Genomic DNA, 6,370 nt, shown 5'->3' on the forward strand with positions numbered 1-6,370 from the left:
ATACAATTTTGACAAAATTTTCCTAAAAATAAAATCTTCACAAAACTTTTATTGAAATAAACTTTTAACAACATTTTCTATAGAAATAAAATTTTGATTTAATTTATTTATTACTTAATTTATTATAATTACAAATTACAATAAACTTATTTATATGGGCACTAGCAACTACAGAAATAAAATTTTGTTAAAATTTTCTATTGAACTAAAATTTGGACAACATTTTTAACAGAAATTAAATGTTGACAATTTTGTTTTGACAATAATTTCTATAGAAATAAAATTTTGCAGAATTTCTATAAAAAATAAGAGTTTAAAATTTTTTTTACAGAAATAAAATAACAAAATAACAATTTTGAATAAATATTCTATTGAAATAAAATTTTGTCAAATTTTTCTATAGAAATAAAATTTTGACAAATTTTTTTATTAATTTTGATAAACATTTTTACAGAAATAAAATTTTGATAAAATTTTCTATTGAACTAAAATTTGGACAAAATTTTTAACAGAAATAACTTGTTTTACAAAACAAAATTGACAATAATTTCTATAGAAATAAAATTTAGCAGAATTTCTATAAAAAATAAAAGTTTGAAATTTTTTTTTTACAGAAATAAACTAAAAGAAAATAAAATAAATAAAAGAAAATAAATAATAGAAAAATAAATAAAATTGTGACAAAATTTTCTAAAGAAATAAAGTGTTCACAAAATATATTACAGAAATACAATTTTTACAAAATTTCTATACAAACAAAATGTTGGCAAAATTTTCTATAGAAATAAAATTTTTGCAAAATTTTCTATAGAAATAAAGTTTTGGCAAAATTTTCTATAGAAATAAAATTTTGATAAAATTTTCTATAGGAATAAAATTTTGCCAAATTTTCGATAGATATAATATTTTGACAAAATTTTCTATAGAAATAAATTGTCTAGAAATAAAATTTTCACAACATTTTCTGTTGAAATAAAATTTTGACAACATTTTCTATAGAAATAAAATGTTTACAAAATTTGCTATTGAAATAAAATTTTGACAAAATTTTCTATAGAAATAAAATTTTGACATTTTCTATTAAAATAAAATTTTGATTTTTACAACATACAATTTTGACAACATTTTCTATAGAAATAAAATTTTGACATTTTCTATTGAATTAAAATTTTAACAAATGTTTTTACAAAAAAAAAAATTGGAAAATATTTTCTATAGAAATAAAATTTTGATAATACTTTCTATAGAAATAAAATGTTGACAACATTTTCTATAGAAATAAAATTTTTACAAAATTTGCTATTGGAATAAAATTTTGACAAAATTTGCTATTGAAATAAAATTTTGACAAAATTTTCTATAGAAATAAAATTTTCACTTTTTCTATTGAAATAAAATTTTGACAACATACAATTTTGACAACATTTTCTATAGAAATAAAATTTTGACATTTTCTAATGAATTAAAATTTTAACAAATTTTTTTGAAAATATTTTCTACAGAAAAAAAAATTTGACAATACTTTCTATAGAAATAAGATTTTGACAATATTTTCTATAGAAAAAATATTTTTATACAAAATTTTCTATAGAAATAAAATTTTGACAAAATTTTCTATTAAAATAAAATTTTGAGAAAATTTTCTATAGAAATAAAATTTTGACAAAATCTCGTTATCTTTTGAATTGCAAGTCACATCCCACGAAAGCCACGAATCTTAACTATACTGAGAGAGATAGATCTAGCTTCACCCGAGAGAGAGAGACTATGGATATTGCAACATACCAATAACAGGTAAAGAGGGTTTTTTTTTAAAGATAAATAGCTACAAGGCTGGAGTTGGATTACGTATTCCTTCTCTGGTTGTAACACTGGAGAAATGAGACCTCTTTTCACCTATGAGGATAATTTTGTCCCAACAAATATGGAAAACCTATTGCTCTTGATGTAGCGTATAAAACGAAAATTTTTTCATTTGAAAAATTTGTCAAATGAAAAATTTTTATTTTATTTTCTCACATCGTTTGAATTTGCCTACACGTACATACGTACACAATAAAGAAGGAAGAAGCAATCGTTATTTCAATCACAGCAAAAAGGCCAAACAAAAAAACGAAAGAAATGTATGCGCCCACCTCCAATCTTGCAATGAAATTGCCATGGCTTAGGCCAAAAAATAAAGTAAACATGAAAATACCAAATCGTGGTTTAGCACCCATATGTGGACCGCCAAGATTTCACTTTTCTTCGGCTCAAAAATTGATTTTAGGCGGAGGAAGTATGCTTGTGATGATGATAATACCAGTTTGGGGTTTATTGAGTATACCAGATTGGGCAGCCAAAAGTCAAGGAAAAAGGAAAACAGAGAACGAAAGTGAATAGCAGATTCTATGATTGTTATCCTAATGAATTTTCTTGAATGGATTATCCCAAAAATGTTTACAAATAAAGATTCTGGCATAATTCTGAAAAATTGTGTTTTATTTCTTTAAAAATGTATAGAGGGAGTTTTTTAAGGCTTGAAAAGATTTTCAGTATCGGTTAAGTACCGAAATTCATTAATGATATAATTCGAATAAGTGGACCCAACTTCGCCATCTTTGGTACCACAATCGACACAATGTCTATGTAAGCTTGGAGTAAGAGGAGGACCATTTTAGCTTTAACCTATAACATTTCCTGTGCCAATGTCCTGCGTTATACTTTAGAAGAAACAAGATACTGATCTCCTTTTTCTTTCAGGCTCTCACCGAACTGCGGAAGTGTAGCTTAAGGAGCCTACTCACCTTAATCAGGGCCTCTGGTTGGATGTTTTAAGCAACTTTAAGAAAGACGGAGAAATGGAAGCTTTTGAGCGACTTTAAAAGAAACCCGCTAAGTAAGAAGTTGAGAAAATTACTTGGAGGAATCGCAAAAACCTAACCTAACTGCACACAGAAGGAATATAATCACCTCAAATATTTTTCAAGAGCTAAATGTTGTTTTTGGATATTATTTCTGTGTCATTTAACACGGTCCGTTATGTCATGTACTTCTATCTGCAGGATTGTGCTGAGGTCCGGTAATCGGAATAGGATCTCGGTGTCTGGGTCCTTCACATATAGCCCTAAGTAAGAAGTTGAGAAAATTACTTGGAGGAATCGCAAAAACCTAACCTAACTGCACACAGAAGGAATATAATCACCTCAAATATTTTTCAAGAGCTAAATGTTGTTTTTGGATATTATTTCTGAGTCATTTAACACGGTCCGTTATGTCATGTACTTCTGTCTGCAGGATTGTGCTGAGGTCCGGTAATCGGAATAGGATCTCGGTGTCTGGGTCCTTCACATATAGCCCAATTATCAATAACAACTCCCTGGGATTTTTTTCCCTATTCCCTGTTCCCCTAAACAAAATCTCCCTGGGGAATTTTTCTTTATTCCCTTTTCCCTTATTCTAAACCAACATCGAAAATGGGAATTCGCTTGGGGAAAAATTGCTAATACAAATGACAATAAAAAGGGAAAAACGATGACAGTTCTTGGGAATAATTCCCCCCAAAAAAATCATGGGAGTTGTAACCAAAATGCATCATTTCTCTGTAATTTCCGGTCCATCCAACTACACACAAAAAAAATTTTTTTGATTTCAATCACGAAAATCGCGGATTCAATCATTTTTTTAATTGAAATGTCTTCAATCACGAAAATGATAGTATCAATCACCCATTTTGATTGAAAACCAACACGATTTTTAATTAAAAATTTAATTGACTTTTGTCACGGAATCAATTAATTGTGTGATTGAATCAATTAAAAACGTGATTGATTTTTAACATAAAATTCAATCACAGTTTTAATTGAATCAATTAAAATTTTAATTAATTTCGCGACAAAAATCAATCAACTATTTGATTCATTCAATTAAATAATTAATTGAAATTGGCTATAAATTTCGATCAAAAAATTTATATATTGCGAACCCAAAATCGTATTTAGTTTTTTCCTTTTGAAATAAAAGAAAATATGTGTTTCTTATAAAACATATTTAATATTTTATTATTTTTTGAATTATGCAATAGACAAATAAATTTGGTTCTTGTCATTTGTGTTTTGTTCTAACATAACTTACAAATACAACTACTATCAATAACAACTATAGGGTGAAAAAATAAATTATATAAATCATTATCTTCCTTATAATAATAACCATGTTAGCATGTTCCTTCTAATATGTAGATGCGCCTAGATTTCCAATAATTCAGCAGCCTGTAAGCTAAATTAGTTTTTCTGAAAGTAAACAGAATAATTCGAATTTAATTTTGTCCAATTAAAAGTTAATTTTGTTAAACATTACCTGCATAGAATATCAAGTTCAATTCTTAGTTCCAGGTTGCAGATTTATAATCTTCTTTTGCAGTTGTAGTCTTTTAGCATAAAAAGGTGTATTAAGGAGCTCGGTAATTTAATTTTAGTAACAATTCCTTTCCAAAATTTCCACACATTAAAATCGTCTATTAAAATTTGAACCAATCAAAGACAAAAATAATTGGAAAGCAATGTAATATTTGGTATTATATTGATGATACTTTGCAAATTCTGGAAATAGAAAAAAATATAAATGGAAAATACATATTTTTATTATTATCGGATATTTTTCATATTTTTAAATCCAAAAGAAAGAACTTTTTTACCATTACATAATTCAGCTCATTAGTTTATATACCTACTTGGGTTCAAACTGAAAAAGACAGGTAAAACAAAAATGCAATTTAATGCCTACGCTACTTCGCAACTTCAAGGTGAATCTTCCAACAAACCCATACCGCTCTTGGTTTTAAGAAAACTAGGAGTGAAAAAAATTTATAATTTTAAAAGATCAATACGGTACCCACTTTTTTATTGCAAACATATTATTATATATTTGATAAAATGATGGAGTTGATGGGATTGATTGGTCAATTTCACGAAATAAAATTGGTCACTAAAAGAAATGAATAAAAAATATATTATTTTAGTCCGTTTAATGTAAACAGGCTTCAATGGAAAACGGTATTCACATTTCACAATTTTTTACCTTCAATAAACGTAGATTGTTTTCCATTTTTACAATACCACAAAACACAAACACAGGTACCCTGCCAACATTTTTTGAATTTGGGGACTCTTTTGAGAATCCCCACTACGTCGAAAACAATCATATACGACATCAAAAACTCGTCGGAAAAGCGCCGTCACTATTGAGAAGTTGTACCACGCCAAGTTACTACAAAAATGTTTCGCATGAGTGCAATTATTAGGTGCCTTTATAGATCAATTTAGAACGACGCCAATAAGGGACCCTCCAAACAATCAGAAAAAGTGCATTTTAAGATAGTTGTAAAAGAATCATTGTGGTCGAGTAAAACACGTTTGTTTAGATATTTATTAATTTGATTAAACATTTACAAATTCTTAAAAATATAAAATTTATACCACTATCACATTACATTTAACATAATTTTTGGCATTAATGATGATGTTGAGTTACAAGTAGCGAGTTACATGTTGCTGCGTCTATCAACCAGTGTTTTTATTCCATGGAGGCAGCGTGTCTGTAAAATATCTGAAAAACAATCACTTTATTCCATTTGGAAAATCACCAAATTGTTCACCAATATACCTTTCACAATTTTAAGCGTATAATCTATGTTTTCAGAACTTTGTTTTCGTTTTTATTTAAATAAAATATAACAAGCTGGTTGCGCTTGTCGTTTCACAAAAAAAAATGGCTTTTTAACAGTAGGGATGGCAAATTACTTGCAGGTACTTTTTGATGTACCTTTTCATGATGGTTGAAGTGACATTTACGAGTCTGTGGTAACGATGAGGTTGAAATGGAACTTTGAAATGCTGGCAGGGTAATTTCAAATGCGTTCTGTCATATATTTTTTCAAACCTTTACCACGTGTCCGTTTGTTGTTGCACACTTTATTTATTTCAACCCTTTGCTATGATTTGTTGTTGCGTTCAAAATATTTATGCACACATTTTGAATGCAGCAGACAGAATGTCGCCAATCATGTTTTTCAATTTACGCGAAAAACAAAAACCCAACCGTTCGTTACGAGTTACTTCCACAGACTGATCTCTCCATCATACATTGTTGAATAAATACCCATTCTCTTGTTCTCTTTTCGCTCTTTCCATTGCTCAAAATTATTCAGTTTCAATCACAAAGGAGATTGGATCAATCACATATGTAATTGGAAACGGAAAAAAATTCAATCACGTTTGTAATTGAAAATTATTTCCGAATTGATTAACAAATTGATTGACTCAATTAATATTTTAATTGGAAACGTAACAAATATCAATCATTTTTTTAATTGGATTTTATTCGGATTTGA

At 27.8% G+C, this 6,370-nt stretch overlaps 2 long non-coding RNA genes across 2 annotated transcripts; both read right to left on the reverse strand.

Annotated features, from left to right (window-relative positions):
- Nucleotides 1-4,010: 4,010 nt before the first annotated feature.
- Nucleotides 4,011-5,100, reverse strand: LOC142225308 (uncharacterized). Its single transcript, XR_012719225.1, has 2 exons — nt 4,339-5,100; nt 4,011-4,271 (listed from the first exon to the last, which is right to left on the reverse strand). It is a non-coding gene; the product is annotated as an uncharacterized LOC142225308 (long non-coding RNA).
- Nucleotides 5,101-5,372: 272 nt separating this feature from the next.
- Nucleotides 5,373-5,731, reverse strand: LOC142225309 (uncharacterized). Its single transcript, XR_012719226.1, has 2 exons — nt 5,644-5,731; nt 5,373-5,586 (listed from the first exon to the last, which is right to left on the reverse strand). It is a non-coding gene; the product is annotated as an uncharacterized LOC142225309 (long non-coding RNA).
- Nucleotides 5,732-6,370: the final 639 nt, after the last annotated feature.

The sequence above is a fragment of the Haematobia irritans genome, chromosome 2 (genome assembly GCF_050003625.1).
Source record: "Haematobia irritans isolate KBUSLIRL chromosome 2, ASM5000362v1, whole genome shotgun sequence".
NCBI classification, from domain to species: domain Eukaryota; kingdom Metazoa; phylum Arthropoda; class Insecta; order Diptera; family Muscidae; genus Haematobia; species Haematobia irritans.